Source organism: Podarcis liolepis (assembly GCF_965112155.1).
Source record: "Podarcis liolepis genome assembly, chromosome: 13".
In the NCBI taxonomy this organism is placed as follows: Eukaryota; Metazoa; Chordata; class Lepidosauria; order Squamata; family Lacertidae; genus Podarcis; species Podarcis liolepis.
In genome coordinates, this window is record NC_139573.1 from 12936020 (window position 1) to 12955500 (window position 19481).

A 19481-nucleotide genomic window follows, 5' to 3' on the forward strand; every position below is an offset into this window, starting at 1 on the left:
CAGAGACTTAACAAGCAAAAGCTATTGAAAGCAAAAAATCAGGAGGCCAAGCTTCGTTTAATATTCTGTATTAGTTTCCTCACCTAATCACATGAGGATGAAAATAGCCACACACAAAACACAAGCGAGCCCTTAATTTTATCATTTCACTGATCAAAATTGTCCCACATGGGTTAATCAACTAAAGCTTTCATTGAATGAATCTGATTTAGGTAGAGAGGGGGAATGTGGAGCCCATAGATGATGCTGAACTACAACTCCCATCGTTGCTGACCATTGGCCATGTCACCAGGGGCTGATGGGAGTTGTAGTCCAACAATAGTTGGAGGGCAGCTGGTTGGCTAGCCCTGGATTAAAGCTTTATTCAGGGTCCCAGCAACAAATTTTGGAGTCTACGCATGGTTTAGCAGTTTGTTCAAGAAAACAATGCTATTTGATTTTTCATTTCACTGGGTACAGAGGCATGAGATGTCAGCACAGCAAACGGAGATCATCTGAAGTACAGCCATCAGTGCAGCACGATGTGGAGATGGTAGGGGGTTTTCTCTCTCTTCTTTCCACGGAATGAAGTCCTCTTTTCCCTACGGCTCCCTTGGCTTGGTCAAAAATCTCATCTTCATTCTGGAGGTGGTTTCCTTTATCTGCTTCATTAAAACATAAGGAAAAGAAGAGGAAGAAGAGTTTGGCTTTGATATCCCGCTTTATCACTACCCGAAGGAGTCTCAAATCGGCTAACAGTTTCCTTTCCCTTCCTCCCCCACTACAAACACTCTGTGAGGTGAGTGGGGCTGAGAGACTTCAGAGAAGTGTGATTAGCCCAAGGTCTCCCAGAAGCTGCATGTGGAGGAGCGGAGACAAGAACCTGGTTCACCAGATTATGAGTCCACCGCTCTTAACCACTACACCACACTGGCTCTCAAAAGCACAAGGTCATTTCGTAAGAACTTCAAACAGAGTGTTGGACTTGACCCAGCAGGACTCTTCATAAGGCAAGGGCGAACGGTTCTGGTCGCCTCAAATCAAAAAGGGTATTCTAGCACTGGAAAGGTTTGCAGCTTTTCGATTTAGAGAAAAGGCAAGTAAGAGGAGACATGATGGAGGTGCATAAAATTCTGCATGTTGTAGAAAAAGAGGATAGATTGTTTTCTCCCTTTCTCATTACACTGGAACCTGAGCTCCTTGGAGAATATAGAAATGTACTGAAAAAAATGAAATAGAAATCATATTTTCCTAGCTAAATTATTAAACATTAATGTCAGGGCTGCCTCAGGTCCCAGCTCACAGAGGACCAACGCCAGTCCGTTGTTATATTAAATAGTCTTTATTAAAGTTCAGTCTCTCATTTACACCCACGGCGCGCAGCTCTACGTCTTGAACCTAGACCGCCGAAGCTCCATCTGAATCTCCTCCCCCCAGGCACCAGTTCAAGACCCTAGCCTTGCTCCACCTCTTCCTCTGCTCCCTTTTCCTCTGGGTCCGCCTGTCCGTCGGGGCTTTCCCCTTTCTAGACTCTTCCGACGCTGACTCTCCCGAGTCCTCCCCCTCCCTCCGGCGAGCTTTAGGACCTGGTTCCCAATCCTGGCTTCCTGCTGTCCCGCTCGCCTGCACATTTGAACTTGGCGCGCACGCCCAGCCTGCCACCTTCCTTCTGACCGTTATGCTGCTCCTGTCACTGCTCCCCTCTTCGGGAATGCTAGCTGGGCTCGACTCCTCCTCCCTGCTTGCTGGAGGAGACGCTGGCCCTGACCTATGGGACTCTTCCCCCCCACTACGCTCCGGTGGGGAAGCTGGTCCTGATTTCCAGCCACTGCTCTGGGAGTCTCCGCTGGCCCCCTGCTTCTGGTGTGTCCCCCCTGGGACCCCCCTTGCCCTGGCCATCGGCGCCCCCTTCTGGGAATCTTCTGATTCACTGGAGAGGCTCATGGAATCTCTCGGGTCACTGTCATTCTGCCCTCCGCTGCCCTCAGATTCCTCCTCTTCGCTCTCCATTTCCTCTCTCCCCTGCGCCTCTGCTCCTGAGCCCCTGACAATTAATAATAATTTTATTACTTGTACCTTGCCCATCTGACTAGGTTGCCCCAGCCACTCTGGGTGGCTTCCAACGTATATAAAAACATAATAAAACACACAGGGCTGCTGCCTTCAGATGTCTTCTAAAGGTTATTCATCTCCTTGACATCTGATGGGAGGGCGTTCCACGGGGTGGGTGCCACTACCAGAAAGGCCCTCTGCCTGATTCCCTGTTCAACCTGCTCTTTAAGAGAGGAAGCACAGTTTTGGGGTTACCTGAGAGATCTCGAGAGTAGATGGCCAGAAGGCGCTTCTGGATACGTTCTCTACCACAAGCAGCGATGACAGCTCTCACGAATTCTCTCCCACACAGTATCACAGGCGAGTCTTGCGCTATGGAAGAGACGACCATCGCAAGGCATAGGGAGAGCAACCCGGCTGCAGTGACCTTCTTCATAGTTCAGAAAGATAGCGGTGCTCAAATCAGAGTGTGGCAAGAAAGTGAACAACTAACCCACAATATGGGGTTGCACTTTCTCCTCAGCTATTATATATACAGGACATCCACTCACTCCATTAGATATGCACCATGGTCACCACACTTCGAAGGTCACCATGTATTACATCAGCTTTTCCTTCTAATATCTTAAGTGCTGGGGGATTCCCCCCCCCCCCATGCTGGTTTTTCCACAATCATTAAAGTGTATTTGTTCAGCCCTTACGATGATGGAATCACAACAGTTTGTGAATTTACAGGGTGCAAACCTAGGCGGTGGCGTTAATATATATTTGCTGCTGATAAATGGGTTTTTTATTGTGTGTGGCATGTGTCTCACATCGCAAATGAAAACTCCTCCATTGTGCGTGAAGTGAGCATGTTGGTATTGTTGGAAGAAGCCACCCACCTCAGCCCAGTATACCTGAAGGAGCATCTCCACCCCCATCGTTCTGCCCGGACGCTGAGGTCCAGCGCCGAGCGCCTTCTGGTGGTCCCCTCATTGCGAGAAGCAAAGCTACAGGGAATCAGGCAGAGGGCCTTCTCGGTAGTGGCGCCCGCCCTGTGGAACACCCTCCCATCAGATGGCAAGAGATAAACAACTATGGAACCTGACATTCAGAAAACATTTGAAGACCAACCAAGTTTGCTCTTGGTATAAGCTTTCGTGTGCATATCCGAAGTATAAGCTTCCGTTGGTATCTGAAGAAGTGTGCATGCACATGAAAGCTTATACCAAGAACAAACTTAGATGATCTTTAAGGTGCTACTGGATATTTTTATTATGTTTTTATATATATTTCAAGTTGGTGGATTATGCCAAAATGGCTACAATGACCAGAACAATCAGAAATCAGGCAGACCGAAATTTTTATAAGGAATGGGGGAAATTTATAACTTATCTTAAAGACCATTGTAAACAGTTAAAATTGTTAGTAGAGTTGGAATATCACTTGTAGTTTAATGGTGAATTTTAGATACAATGGAGAGGTAAAAGATTTGGATTATTATAAAAGATGCAGGAGGAAATGATTAACAATAAGATCCCAAAGGGGAGGAGGGAAGTCCAGGAGATTCCTTGGAATCTTGTTTTTATGTCTGGATGGGCCCTTAATTGTGCTACTGTTAACACAGGGAGGCTTGTCCACAAGCCATACTTTCCTCCCTGCTGTTGATAGATCCAAAATCAAAAAGTGACGAGAGAATAGTTTGCTGCCTCATCTACGATCTTGCGGCTAATACTCTCCAATTAATGGCGTTTGACCAGAGTAAATTTAAGGAACCGCAGAAAGACGGGGAGGGAAGTCAAGGTATTATATGTAAGGATTGCTTTATTCCGTTTGAAATATTTATTTGTTATAAATGAAAATTATAAATAAAAACCTTTTTTTAAAAAAAGACAAGGAAACGGGAGCAATGTAGGAAATATGGAATGGCAACCTAGGGGTGGGTAATCTGTGGCCCTCCAGATATTGTTTGGACTCCTGTTCCTGTCAACCCCAGCCAGCATAGCCAGTGATCGGGGTGATGGGATTTGTAGTCCAGTAATACCTGGAGGGTCAAAAGTTAACCACTCGTGGGACAGGCATGACACAGAAGGATGTTTCCTCTGCCTCTTCTTCCCCATTCCAGTGGGTCTAGAATTGAGGGTGCTTTCAGTCTCTTCTTCCTGTGAGCAAAGTAGGCAGTTCAGCCACTTGCTGACGTGAAAAAGAGGAAGTAGCAAAGGATGCCTCTGTTTATGACAAAGACATCTCACCGCTGGTTTTTTCGTTCCCGGAAACTTCCCCGTCCAAGATGGGCAGTCCTCATGGCATTCAACGTGTTTATCATGAGCGAGTGCATGCAAAGGGGGAAGCGTCAGTGTTACGAGTAATGAAAAGGGCTTGTGGAGGGAGTAATGCAGAAGGCTTTTCATAAAACCACAATAGAAGATGCAAAAGCTGTTTCATGAGCCAGGTGGACATCTTAGTCATAACAGATTTGTGAACGGGGGAAAGGAAATGTGTGCTATAAATGGGCCCGTAATTTTGTTAGTTGTTTGCACAGGTGGTGCAGAAGGGAGGTTTTCTGGTGAAGAGGTGTTATGTGTTGTACAATACCTCCATAAGAAACTGCCTTATACTGTGTCTGGCCAATCTAGGCCAGTATTGCTTGCCCAGGGAGACAGCGGCTGTTGAAGGTTTCAGCCAAAAGCTTCTCCCAGCCATGTCTGGAGTTGCTGGGACTTGAACCTGGGACTTCCTGCATGTAGTGAGAATATTTTATTGCAAGGACAAGCAAGAAATATTGGGTGGGTATTTGGAAAATAGTCATGCCATTGGAAAGTTTTTGAACAATGCCCGGCATTAAAGATGAAAATGTGATTCAGTTATAAAGTGTGGGACTATATTCTTCACTCCCTGTGTTGTTGTTTTGATTAAAGATTTTTAAGTTACCAAAACACATACCTGATATATCGTCTCTGTTTTCAGCTCAAGAAAATCTTCCTACAGATCAATTATATTTGATGTGAGACATTAATGCTGTAGGGAGTATATATAAACACACACAAAAACATTTTTATTTTTAATTCTCTTTACAGAGCTGCCTTCAGATGTCTTCAAGAGTTTGCATAGTTGCTGATCTCCTTAGCTCAGGGGTCTCATAACTCCATACCCTCCAACATTTCTCCGATGATATCCTAAGGAAAAGCGGGACATTCTGCGATCAAATCAGAAACTGGGATGACTTCTATAAATCTAGGACTGTTCCTGGAAAATAGGGACATTTGGGGGGCCTGTGTGGCCTCTCTAGTACTGTTGGGGAGACAGGTAGAATGGATCACATGAAGAAAATACTGATTTCATTTAAATAAATAAAAAAGCTCCAATACCAATTAATACCAGCATGAATGATCAGAATAGGAAGCCTTCTGTGATAATATGTAAGAGGTGTGGTATAATCAGGTTTGGTTTTCAGTTATTATGGGAAAAAATAACACAAGATTAAGTTGGGGACAAGTTGAAAAAGATTATATATATATACACACACACACACGTTTGGTTTTCAGTTATTATGGGGGAAAATAACACAAGATTAAGTTGGGGACAAGTTAAGGAATACACACACACACACACACAAAATAATAATAATCTGACATTAAAAATAAATAAAAAATATGTAAATAATACTCACATTGGGTTGTATCCAATGCTGTACCTATTCAGAGCAGACCCATGAAGTTAATGGGCATGACTGACTTAGGTACATTAACTTTAATGGGTTCATTCTGAGTAAAACATAGTTGGATGTAGCTCATGGTTCCCGCAGGATAGGCTAATACTTGGTATGTTTAATAGTCCTTAAACCAGTGCCATTTTTCTAGGAAGAGTTGAGAATGGCAACGGTGCCCACCTGAGAGGTGTCGGAACTGAGTTCCGGCAAGTTCCGGTTGGAAAAAAAGCTGTCCCTTAAACTGTACAACTACAATGGCAGACCTACAATTTCAGACCTTTAAATTTCTGCCTTTTCACCGCCTGTTGATTGTGCTGTACAGCCTTTCTTTTCATATCAGATTCTTTTTTTAAAAAAAAGAATCCCCAAAATAAGAAATCCCCCCGTCTGTTTCATCCCTCTTTTTTCTTCTACAAAGCAAGATCCAGAGAGCAATAATGTAAATAATATTGTGTCAGCTGCCTGGTATAAATCCACTACTAATGCACAATTATTGTATCAATGACATGTTGCAGAATGCAGCCACACACAAAGAAAACCCCACTAGTCTGGAGGGGCTCTTAATACAGGCAAGATTTCATCCTTGCTTGAATTTTAAAACAAACAAAGAACCATCACAACATCTTCCTGATTACAATTTTGGTCCAAGCAACAAAACAGAGGTGTATAGCCTCTCCCAACAACACCCAAATGCTCACTTCCTCTCTCACGCAGGAGGGATTGCATTTTGCAACGTGAGACACACACCACATACAATACAAAAATAAAAGTAAAATAATGATTGGCAACAAATATGCACTAACACCTCTGCTGGCACCCTGTAAAGTCATAAATCTGCTGTGGTTCCATCGTCTTAAGGGCCAGATAAATACACTTCAATGGCTGTTTGAGGAAAACAAAAAATGGGGAAAGGTATTACAAAACAACAACAAACCTATGGTTACATGAAACATACTCAATAAACACACAAGACATAACCGGCTGTACTTTTAAATAAATAAGGTATACTTCATAGTATCAAATTGTAGATTTCAACGGAAGTGTCTGTTCATAGAGTCCAATAATTCACATGAAGGGTTGTTACAGTTCCACAGAATCCTTCCACAAAGACAAGGATTTCCAGAATATTAGCCTTGTTTTGCATTCCTAGGCTTCATCAGTAGTACAGGCTCATATGTAATATTACAGGATAGTGGATCTGATGAAGCCTAGGATGGCGAAACAAGGCTAATATTCCGGAAAACCTTGTCTTAGACTCTGTGAAAGGATTCTGTGGAACTGTAACAACTCTTCATGTGGATTATTGGACTCTATGAACACACAGGTGGAATAGACACTTATACATGTGTGGACCTTATGCATGAACTGGCTAGAGAATGAACTGATCCACTGGGTCCTCTGCTTTTTTCGTTGAACTTTATGAGACTTCCGTTGAAATCTACAATTTGATACTATGAAGTATACCTTGCTTATTTAAAAGTACATCCGGTTACGTCTTGTGTGTTTATTGAAAGGTATTACAAGGCAAAGCTGATGTAATAAATGTGTGGTGACCATGGTGCCTATCTAATGAAATGAGTGGATGTCCTGTATCTATTATAGCGGGGGAGAAAGTGCAGCTCTATATTTGTGGATTTGCTGCTCACTTTCCTGCAAACACTCTGATTACAGCACCACCCTTTCTGAACCACAAAGAAGGTTGCCACAGCTGGGTTCCTCTCTCTTATGCCTTGTGATGGCCGTGTCTTCCATCACACAAGAATCGGCTGTGAAGTTATGTAGGAGAGAGTTTGTGAATGCTGTCTTCAAATGTTGCCATAGAGTCCATCTCCAGAGGCACCTTCTGAGCATTGACTCTCAAGATGTCTCCGGTAACCCAAAACAGTGCTTTCTCTCTTAAAGGGCAGGTTGACCAGGGCTTAATTTAGCTAGGAATATGTGGTTTCTATTTGATTTCATTGCATTCATGACTCTCCTTTCCTCCAAGAAGCTCTAGGTGGGGTATATTCAGCCTCATTCGATGTCCCCAAGTTCTGATATTATTACACCATGTATAATACTATAAAGTAGGGACGCGGGTGGCACTGTGGTCTAAACCACTGAGCCTTGGGCTTGCTGATCAAAAGGTTGGTGGTTCAAATCCCCGCAATGGGGTGAGCTCCCATTGCTCGGTCCCAGCTCCTGCCAACCTAGCAGTTCAAAAGCACCTCAAAGTGCCAGTAGATAAATAGGTACCGCTCTGGCGGGAAGGTAAATGGTGTTTCCGTGCACTGCTCTGGTTTTGCCAGAAGTGACTTAGTAATGCTGGCCACATGACACGGAAAAACTGTCTGCAGACAAACGTCGGCTCCCTTGGCTAGTAAAGCGAGATGAGCGCCACAATCCCAGAGTCGTTCGTGACTGGACTTAACTGTCAGGGGTCCGTTACCTTTACCTTTTAGGTTCAGGAAGCTGTTATTCCACATTTCCTGGTGCATTTCCCCCTTACGTACCTCACTTGACTTTACTTGATATTTATTACGGCCATTGGCCCGTTACACGACAATTTCCCATACCAACATATATGTACTTAAACCTCCAAATTTAAAACCGCCCAAAACTTACAAACAAAAAACAAAAAAACAAAAAAAACAAGAACCTCACTCAAGTCCAGCTTTGGTGTGGGAGGTTGTTGCTCAAGAGTGCCAAATCAACTTCTGTTCAGTGTTTTGCCACTTGCCCCTTGTCTAAAGAGCACTGGTTCAGGCAGTTTCCCACTTGCCCCTCACTTTCTAAGCCAGAGTTTGCCCTTTCCTCACAGCTTTCCCTGGGAAAACCCAGTTTTTCAGTGATAAATCGGTGCAAAACATCCATCCAGAGAAAATCTAGTTGGCATTTGCTCTGGTTCAGTAGTAAAGACTGGATTTCCCTGGAGGAAAGTGGAGGGATAAGGAGAACTTTGGATGGCCCTGGAAAATAGTGACAGTTTGTAGTTGCTCAGGCCCAGTGATCTGTCCATGGTCCTGAAAGTCTCCTGTCCAACTAGGCTTCTCCATGCCCTGGACCTATGCTAGTATCTCCTCTGTCTGTCTGTCTGTCTGTCTATCTGTCTGTTTCTTTCCCTCTTATGTCCTAGGATACTGAACTATCTGCCGCTTGATCATGGATCCCAGACTGCTGGCTGGTCCTACATCCTGAGTCATGTTGTAACTTTCAACCTTCAGGGAGCAGAGGTGCATATACACATGAAGCTGAGCATGACTTACATCCAGGTCTTAAAAGACTGAAATATAAATTGACCTCTCTGCCCTTTGCAGCAGGAAGCGATAAACCAGGAAGCCCTCCGTAAACTATGGTTTACCATTTTCTCCTTAACTAGGAGATCATGGTTTAACAGTTTCAGAAGAATTAAGCCAACTTCGACCCACGTTGAACACAGAGACTTAACAAGCAAAAGCTATCAAAAGCAAAAATCAGGAGGCCAAGCTTTGTTTAATATTCTGTATTAGTTTCCTCACCTATTTCAATCACACAAGGATGAAAATAGCCACACACAAAACACAAGGAAGCCCTTAATTTTATCATTTCATTGATTAAAATTGTCCCACATGGGTTAATCAACTAAAGCTTTCATTGAATGAAACTGATTTAGGTAGAGCGGGGGAATGTGGAGCCCATAGATGATGCTGAACTACAACTCCCATCGTTGCTGACCATTGGCCATGTCAACAGGGGCTGATGGGAGTTGTAGTCCAACAATAGTTGGAGGGCAGCTTGTTGGCTAGCCCTGGATTAAAGCTTTATTCAGGGTCCCAGCACCAAATTTTGGAGTCTACGCATGGTTTAGCAGTTTGTTCAAGAAAACAATGCTATTTGATTTTTCATTTCACTGGGTACAGAGACATGCGATGTCAGCACAGCAAACGGAGATCATCTAAAGTACAGCCATCAGTGCAGCACGTTATGGAGAGGGTAGAGGGATTTTTCTCTCTTCTTTCCACGGAATGAAGCCCTCTTTTCCCTACGGCTCCCTTGGCTTGGTCAAAAATCACATCTTCATTCTGGAGGTGGTTTCCTTGATCTGCTTCATTAAAACACAAGGAAAAGCACAAGGTCATTTCATAAGAACTTCAAACAGAGTGTTGGGCTTGACCCAGCAGAACTCTTCTTAAGTCAAGGGCGAAGGGTTCTAGTCGCCTCAGCTCAAAGAGGGTATTCTAGCACTGGAAAGGGTTTAGAAAAGGGTGACCAAAAAGAGTTCCCTTATGAGGAAAGGTTACAACATTTGCAGCTTTTCAATTTAGAGAAAAAGCAAGTAAGAGGAGACATGATGGAGGTGCATAAAATTCTGCATGTTGTAGAAAAAGAGGATAGATTGTTTTCTCCCTTTCTCATTACACTGGAACCTGAGCTCCTTGGAGAATATAGAAATGTAATGAAATAAACAAAATAGAAATCACATTCTCCTAGCTAAATTATTAAGCATTAATAATAATAAGTTTATTACTTGTACCCTGCCCATCTGACTAGGTTGCCCCAGCCACTCTGGGTGGCTTCCAACGTATATAAAAACATAAAACACACAGGGCTGCTGCCTTCAGATGGCTTCTAAAGGTTCTATAGTTACTCATCTCCTTGACATCTGAAGGCGTTCCACAGGGTGGGTGCCACTACCAGAAAGGCCCTCTGCCTGATTCCCTGTTCAACCTGTTCTTTAAGAGAGGAAGCATGGTTTTGGGGTTACCTGAGAGATCTCTAGAGTAGATGGCCAGAAGACGCTTCTGGATATGGACTCCACCACAAGCAGCGATGCCAGCTCTCACGAATTCTCTCCCACACAGTATCACAGGCGAGTCTTGCGCTATGGAAGAGACGACCATCGCAAGGCATAGGGAGAGCAACCCAACTGCAGTAACCTTATTCATAGTTCAGATAGATAGTGGTGCTGAAATCAGACTGTGGCAAGAAAGTGAGCAACTAACCCACAATATGGAGTTGCACTTTCTCCCCAGCTATTATATATACAGGACATCCACTCACTCCATTAGATATGCACCATGGTCACCACACTTCGTATATCAGCTTTTCCTTGTAATATCTTAAGTGCTGGAGGATTTCCCCCCATTCTGGTTTTTGTACCATCATTAAAGTGTATTTGTTCAGCCCTTACGATGATGGAATCGCAGCAGATTTGTGAATTTACAGGGTGCAAACCTAGGCGGTGGCGTTAATGTATATTTGCTGCCGATAAATGGGTTTTTTATTGTGTGTGGTGTGTGTCTCACGTTGCAAATGACAACTCCTCCATTGTGCGTGAAGTGAGCATGTTGGTGTTGTTGGAAGAAGCCACCCACCTCGGCCCAGTATACCTGAAGGAGCATCTCCACCCCCATCGTTCTGCCCAGACGCTGAGGTCCAGCGCCGAGGGCCTTCTGGCGGTTCCCTCATTGTGAGAAGCAAAGCTACAGGGAACCAGGCAGAGGGCCTTCTCAGTAGTGGCGCCCACCCTGTGGAACGCCCTCCCATCAGATGTCAAAGAGATAAACAACTATGGAACCTGACATTCAGAAGACATTTGAAGACCAACTAAGTTTGTTCTTGGTATAAGCTTTTGTGTGCATATCTGAAGAAGTATAAGCTTTCGTTGGTATCTGAAGAAGTGTGCATGCACACGAAAGCTTATACCAAGAACAAACTTAGATGGTCTCTAAGGTGCTTGCTACTGGACAATTTTTTAATTTTTTTTATATATTTCGACTGCGTCAAACCAACACAGCTACCTACCTGAATCTAGAACCATGGAAGGCACCACACTGCACCGCATGAAATAGAAGTCCATCGTATCTGACGAAGTGTGCATGCACATGAAAGCTTATACCAAGAACAAACTTAGTTGGTCTCTAAGGTGCTACTGGACATTTATTTTTATTTTTTATGTATATTTCAAGTTGATGGATTATGCCAAAATGGCTACAATGACAAGAAGAATCAGAAATCAGGCAGACCAAATTTTTAATAAGGAATGGGGGAAATTTAGAAATTATCTTAAAGACCATTGTAAACAGTTCAAATTGTTATTAGGGTTGGAATATCACTTGTAGTTTAATGGGGAATTTTAGATACAATGGAGAGGTAAAAGCTTTGGATTATTATAAAAGATGCAGAAGGAAATGATTAACAATAGGACCCACAAAGGGGAGGAGGGAAGTCCAGGAGATTCCTTGGAATCTTGTTTTTATGTTGTATGTTGGATATGTGACCGTAAAATTTTAATCTAATAAACCAAATAAATATCTATTTATTTTTTTAAAAAGGAAATGAAGCAGCATGTCTGGCCCAAAACATCTGCAGGCACAAACAGTACTCACCCTGCTACCATCATGAGCACAAATCATCAAGAATGCACAATAAAAATAATGTCTGGATGGGCCCTTAATCATGCTACTATTAACACAGGGAGGCTTGTCCACAAGCCATACTTTCCTCCCTGCTGTTGATAGATCCAAAATCAAAAAGTGACAAGAAAATAGTTTGCTGCCTCATCTACAATCTTGCGGCTAATACTTGACCAGAGTAAATTTAAGGAACCGCAGAAAGACGGGGAGGGAAGTCAAGGTATTATATGTAAGGATTGCTTTATTCCGTTTGAAATGTTTATTTGTTATAAATGAAAATTATAAATAAAAATCGTTTTTTACAAAAAGACAAGGAAACGGGAGCAATGTAGGAAATATGGAATGGCAGCCTAGGGGTGGGTAATCTGTGGCCCTCCAGATATTGTTTGGACTCCTGTTCCTGTCAACCCCAGCCAGCATAGCCAGTGATCAGGGGTGATGGGATTTGTAGTCCAGTAATACCTGGAGGGTCAAATGTTAACCACTTGTGGGACAGGCATTACACAGAAGGATGTTTCCTCTTCTTCCCCAACTCCAGTGGGTCTAGAATTGAGGCTGCTTTCAGTCTCTTCTTCCTGTGAGCCAAGTAGGCAGTTCAGCCATTTGCTGACGTGAAAAAGAGCCAGTTTTATTATTTGCTTATAGCAAAGGATGCCTCTGTTTATGACAAAGACATCTCACCGCCGGTTTTTTCGTTCCCTGAAACTTCCCCATCCAAGACGGGCCATCCTCATGGCGTTCAACGTGTTTATCATGAGAGAGTGGATGCAAAGGGGGAAATGTCAGTGTTACGAGTAATGAAAAGGGCTTGTGGAGGGAGTAATGCAGAAGGCTTTTCATAAAACCGCAATAGAAGATGCAAAAGCCGTTTAATGAGCCTGGTGGACATCTTAGTCACAACAGATTTCTGAACGGAGGAAAGGAAATGTGTGCTATAAATGGGCCCGTAATTTTGTTAGTTGTTTGCACAGGTGGTGCAGAAGGGAGGTTTTCTGGTGAAGAGGTGTTAAGTGTTGTACAATGCCTCCATAAGAAACTGGCTTCTACTGAGTCTGGCCATTGGTCAATCTAGGCCAGTATTGCTTGCCCAGGGAGAGAGCGGCTGTTAAAGGTTCTAGCCAAAAGCTTCTCCCAGCCATGTCTGGAATTGCTGGGACTTTAACCTGGGACTTCCTGCATCTAGTGAGAATATTTTATTGCAAAGACAAGCAAGAAATATTGGGTGGGTATTTGGGAGATAAGGGACGCGGGTGGCGCTGTGGGTTAAACCATAGAGCCTAGGACTTGCTGATCAGAAGGTCGGTGGTTCGAATCCCCGCGACAGGGTGATCTCCCGTTGCTTGGTCCTTGCTCCTGCCAACCTAGCAGTTCAAAAGCACGTCAAAGTGCAAGTAGATAAATAGGAACCGCTCCGGCGGGAAGGTAAACGGCATTTCCGTGCGCTGCTCTGGTTCACCAGAAGCGGCTTAATCATGATGGCCACATGACCCGGAAGCTGTCTGCGGACAAACGCCGGCTCTCTCGGCCCATAGAGCGAGATGAGCGCCGCAACCCCAGAGTCGGTCATGAATGGACCTAATGGTCAGGGGTACCTTTACCTTTTTATTTGGGAGATAGTCATGCCATTGGAAAGTTTTTGATCAATGCCCGGCATTAAAGATGAAAATGTGATTCAGTTCTAAAGTCTGGGACTATATTCTTCACTCCCTGTGTTGTTGTTTTGATTAAAGATTTTTGGGTTACCAAAGCACATACATGATACATCGTCTCTGTTTTCAGATCATGAAGTCCTTCCTACAGATCAATTATATTTGATGTGAGACATTAGTGTTGTAGGGAGTATATATAAAAAACCCACCCAAAAACATTTTTCTTTTTAATTCTCTATACGGAGCTGCCTTCAGATATCTTCAAAAGATTGCATAGTTGCTGATCTCCTTAGCTCAGGGGTCTCATAACTCCATACCCTCCAACATTTCTCCAATGATATCCTAAGGAAAAGGGGGACATTCTGGGATCAAATCAGAAACTGGGATGACTGTTCCTGCAAAATAGGGGCATTTGGAGGGCCCGTGTGGCCTCTCTAGTATTGTTGGGGAGACGGGTGGAATGGATCACATGAAGAAAATACTGATTTCGTTTAAATAAATAAAAAAGCTCCAATATCAATTAATACCAGCATGAATGATCAGAATGAAAAGCCTTCTCAAATAATTTGTAAGAGGTGTGGTATAATCAGATTTGGTTTTCAGTTATTATGGGAAAAAATAACACAAGATTAAGTTGGGGACAAATTAAGGAAGATACACACCCACACCCACACCCACACACAAAATAATAATAATCTGACATTAAAAATAAATAAAAAATATGTAAATAATACTCACAGTAAATAAATAATACTTACAGTGGTACCTCGGGTTAAGAACTTAATCCGTTCTGGAGGTCCGTTCTTAACCTGAAACTGTTCTTACCCTGAGATACAGTGGTGCCCCGCAAGACGAATGCCTCGCAAGACGGAAAACTCGCTAGACGAAAGAGTTTTCCGTTTTGGAGGTGCTTCGCAAAACGAATTTCCTATGGGCTTGCTTCGCAAGACGACAATGCCTTGCGAGTTCCTGCAGGGTTCCCCCCCCTTTTTCTAAGCCGCTAAGCTGCTTATCAGCTGATCCGATCAGCAGATAAGCCGCTAAAAGCCGCTAATAGCGCTAATAGCACTAATCCGCTAATCCATCAATGGGCTTGCTTCGCAAGACGAAAAAACCGCTAGACGAAGAGAATCACAGAACGGATTCTTTTCGTCTTGCGAGGCACCACTGTACCACTTTAGCTAATGGGGCCTCCCGCTGCCACTGTGCTACCGCCACACGATTTCTGTTCTCATCCTGAAGCAAAGTTCTTAACCCGAGGTACTATTTCTGGGTTAGCTGAGTCTGTAACCTGAACGTCTGTAACCTGAAGCATCTGTAACCCGAGGTACCACTGTACAATTTTGCCAATTATATAGCCTCTCCCAACAACACCCAAATGCTCACTTGCTCTCTCGTGCAGGAGGGATTGCATTTTGCGACGTGAGACACACTCCACATACAATGCAAAAATAAAAGTAAAATAATTGGCAACAAATATGCACTAACACCTTTGATGGCACCCTGTAAAGTCATAAATCTGCTCTGGCTCCATCGTCTTAAGGGCCAGATAAATACACTTCAATGTCTGTTTGAGGAAAATAAAAAATGGGGAAAGATATTACAAAACAACAACAAACCTATGGTTACATTAAACATACTCAATAAACACACAAGAGGTAACCGGCTGTATTTTTAAATAAATAAGGTATACTTCATAGTATCAAATTGTAGATTTCAACGGACGTGTCTGTTCATAGAGTCCAATAATCCACATGAAGGGTTGTTACAGTTCCACAGAATCCTTTCACAGAGTCTAAGAGAAGGATTTCTGGAATATTAGCCTTGTTTTGCCATCCTAGGCTTCATCAGTAGTACAGGCTCATATGTAATATTTCAGGATAGTGGATCTGATGAAGCCTAGGATGGCAAAACAAGGCTAATATTCCGGTGGAATAGACACTTATACATGTGTGGACCTTATGCATGAACTGACTAGAGAATGAATTGATCCACTGGGTTTTCTGCTTTTTTCCTTGAACTTTATGAGACTTCCGTTGAAATCTACAATTTGATACTATGAAGTATACCTTATTTATTTAAAAGTACATCCGGTTACGTCTTGTGTCTTTATTGAAAGGTATTACAAGGCAAAGCTGATGTAATAAATGTGTGGTGACCATGGTGCCTACCTAATGAAATGAGTGGATGTCCTGTATATATTATAGCGGGGGAGAAAGTGCAGCTCTATATTTGTGGATTAGCTGCTCACTTTTCTGCAAACACTCTGATTACAGCACCACTCTTTCTGAACCACGAAGAAGGCTGCCACAGCCAGGTTGCTCTCCCTTAAGCCTTGTGATGGCCGTGTCTTCCATCACACAAGAATCGCCTGTGAAGTTATGTAGCAGAGAGTTCATGAAGGTTGTCTTCAAATCTTGCCATAGAGTCCGTATCCAGAGGCACCTTCTCAGCATTTATTCTCAAGGTAACCCAAAACAGTGCTTTCTCTCTTAAAGGGCAGGTTGACCAGGGCTTAATTTAGCTAGGAACATGTGGTTTCTATTTTATTTCATTGCATTTATATCTCTCCTTTCCTCCAAGAAGCTCAAGGTGGGGGTATATTCAGCCTCATTGGATGTCCCCAAGTTCTGATATTATTACACCATGCATAATGCTATAAAGTAGGGACGCGGGTGGTGCTGTGGTCTAAACCACTGAGCCTTGGGCTTGCCGATCAAAAGGTCAGCGGTTTGAATCCCAGCGACAGGATGAGCTCCCATTGCTCGGTACAAGCTCCAGCCAACAAAGCAGTTCGAAAGCACGTCAAAGTGCAAGTAGATAAATAGGTTCCGCTCTGGAGGGATTTACCGTATTTTTCAGTTTATAAGATGCCCCCATGTATAAGACAACCCCTATTTTTTTAAACCCCAAATTAAGGCATTAAGTTGTTTAGCTTTTGGGGGGTGGGGGAGGTCACTTCTGCCAATCGCTCACCCGCCTGCCTGCCACTGCCAATTGCTTGCCACAGCCACTGCTGACGGTACACCTCGCCGCAGCCGCCCATCTCCTGCCGGCCTCGCTACAACCACCAATCGCCTGTCCAATCGCCGCTGCCAATCTCCTGCTTGCTGCTGCCATTAATCGCACGACCCCCCCTGCATTCACTATCCGTGTATAAGATGACAGCCAATTTTTGCCTCTTTTTTTTTTAAAGCAAAAAACATGGTCTTATACACAGAAAAAATACGGTAATCATCTCTGAGTGTCCTTCACAGGTTTCAGACAACACAAGGCTGTTGACTGGAAGTAGCTACCATCAGCTAAATGTGGGGGGTTTGGTTTTCTGGATTCTGACTGTGATATACTATTCTAAGTAGTATAAGGAACTGGGCTCCTGATTGCCAAGCAAGGTTCAGCTTGGCAGAGGGAAAACATGCCTTGAAATCGGTACTATTATTTTTAAAAAATGGGAAGTGCTGGTAAAGACTTGAGATATAGTCACGTTTGGTTTTTAGTTTATTATCAAAAAAAGTAACACAAGTGGTAAAATTGAGTTGGGCAAGTAAAGTAAGATATTTTCTGTTTTTAAAAGACTCACATATATATGCTAGCCCGATTCAGAGCAGCCCCATGAAATAAATGGGCATGACTGACTTAGGTCCATTAATTTCTATGCGTTCACTCGGAGCAAAACTTAGCTGGAGACAACTCTTGGTTCCTACGAGATATGCTAATATGTTCGTTGTTCCTTGAATTGTATGGTACAACTGCAATGCTGCCTAATTTTTATTCTTCTTATTACTGATGTAATACATGGTGACCTTCGAAGGGTGGTGACCATGGTGCATATCTAATGAAATTGAAGGGAGGTGAGGACAGGTGACCCCACCTAGGCCCGAAGTCACACACCCCCCCCCCAAAGCAGGCTCAAAGCTTCTCAAAGCTTTTCAAAATCATTTTTCTCAGCAGCTAAAAGGCATTAGCTAAGCATCAGAAACATTCCACTTGCTGTAACTAGAAAGATTGCAGCAAAGGTAGGGAACACAGTCCATTGTTTCTCAGGCTTTTGGCCTTGCTAAAAAAACCACATTGCAACTTGCTTCTGTCCGGGAACCATGCCAAAGCACGAGAATGAAACATAACTGGAACACTCTGAACCCCCCCCCCCTTTCCTGGGAAGAGTCGAATAGTCCCAAGACAGCTTTCTGTTCATGCTCAGAGGAACTCATGGGGCAGGACTCCTGAGGGAGGAGAAAGGGGGAGGGAACTGGAAAGGGGTATATATGTTTGTGCACATGACTGTGAACTCGTGCATGCTTTTTGTGAACTATCACATTTGCTCCTTCTACCAGTTCATGGATGGTAGAAATAAAAGCCTTTTCTCCAAAACTATTCCTTGAGTGTCTATTGACTCCCACTTCCCTTTCCCGGGCGCAATATTTTTCCCACCCGAGGGCAAAGCCTCATAAGGCTACAAAATGAGTGGATGTCCTGTATATATAATAGGTGGGGAGAAAGTGCAACTCCATATTATGGGTTAGTTGCTCACTTTCCTGCAAACACTCTGATTTGAGGACCGCTCTTTCTAAACCATGAAAAAGGTTTTGACAGCCGGGTTGCTCTCTCTCTGCCTCGTGGTGGTTGCCTATCGCGTACCAGGAGAAGAACGTATCAAACTGTGCGGGGAAGAGTTTGAAAAAGCTGTCACCAATGTTTGCGGTGAGTTTTGTGGGCGGCTATCTCCCGTACCTCCTAATTTGGAACTATTATAGATTTATTGGTTTTGATTTGTTTTATTTTGATCTTGTCGTGAGCTGCCTGGAGAGGGGCAGGGAGACCTGTTTTATACAAATGTCACTGATGCCTCCGAATAAAAGTTGCTGGAAACTGCTCTGGCACGTGGGTCCTGCTTGCAGATGTCCCACAGGATGCTAAAATGGGCCATTGGCCTGATCCTGCCTTTGCACCTTAGCATGAGATGAAATTCCTCATGCTGGCTGCCTGCCTTTGTTCTTGGGAATGAAGCCACATGGATAAGCAGTGTGCAACCTACAGTTATTTAGCACAATCTTTCCTAAACCTTGGGTCTCCAGCAGTTTATGGACTATAAGTCCCATCATTCCCGACTGCTGGACTTGCTAGCTAGGGATGATGGGAGTTGTAGTCCAAAAACGGCTAGAGGCCCAAGGTTAGGAAACACTGGTTTAACAGGCCTGTGTGGCTTTGTTTATTGCATTGTGCTTAAATCCCTTTCTCTTCCTCCCCATTTTCATCCTCACAAAAAAGTTATGGAGGCAAGTCTGGTTGAGAGTGTGTGACTGGCCCAGGCAACCCAGTTAGTTTCATGGTTGTTTCATGGTCATCTATTACGTATATATATTTTGGGGAATGGTGCGTCTGTCTGTCTGTTCTCTGTGTTTGGGCACCTCTTGAGATATCGTCATCATATTTAGCACAAGAGTTTCCAAGATGGAGGTAGCGCTCTTCATCAATGTTTGGACAGCGACCACCATTTTGAATCAAGATGGAGGACCAAAATGTAAGTTTGGTGTGACTTTACCTTTTTTTTCTTTTGGTGTTGGTTCAGTCACATCTCAAGATACCTTCGCCAAATTTGGCAAGGGAGTTCCCAACATGGGGCAGCAGATTTCATTGTCATTTGGACACTGGACACCATTTTGAATCAAGATGGCAGACAAACATCGCTTTGATGTAACTTTTGTCTATTTTTTTGTCACAGATTTGGCTGCCTCT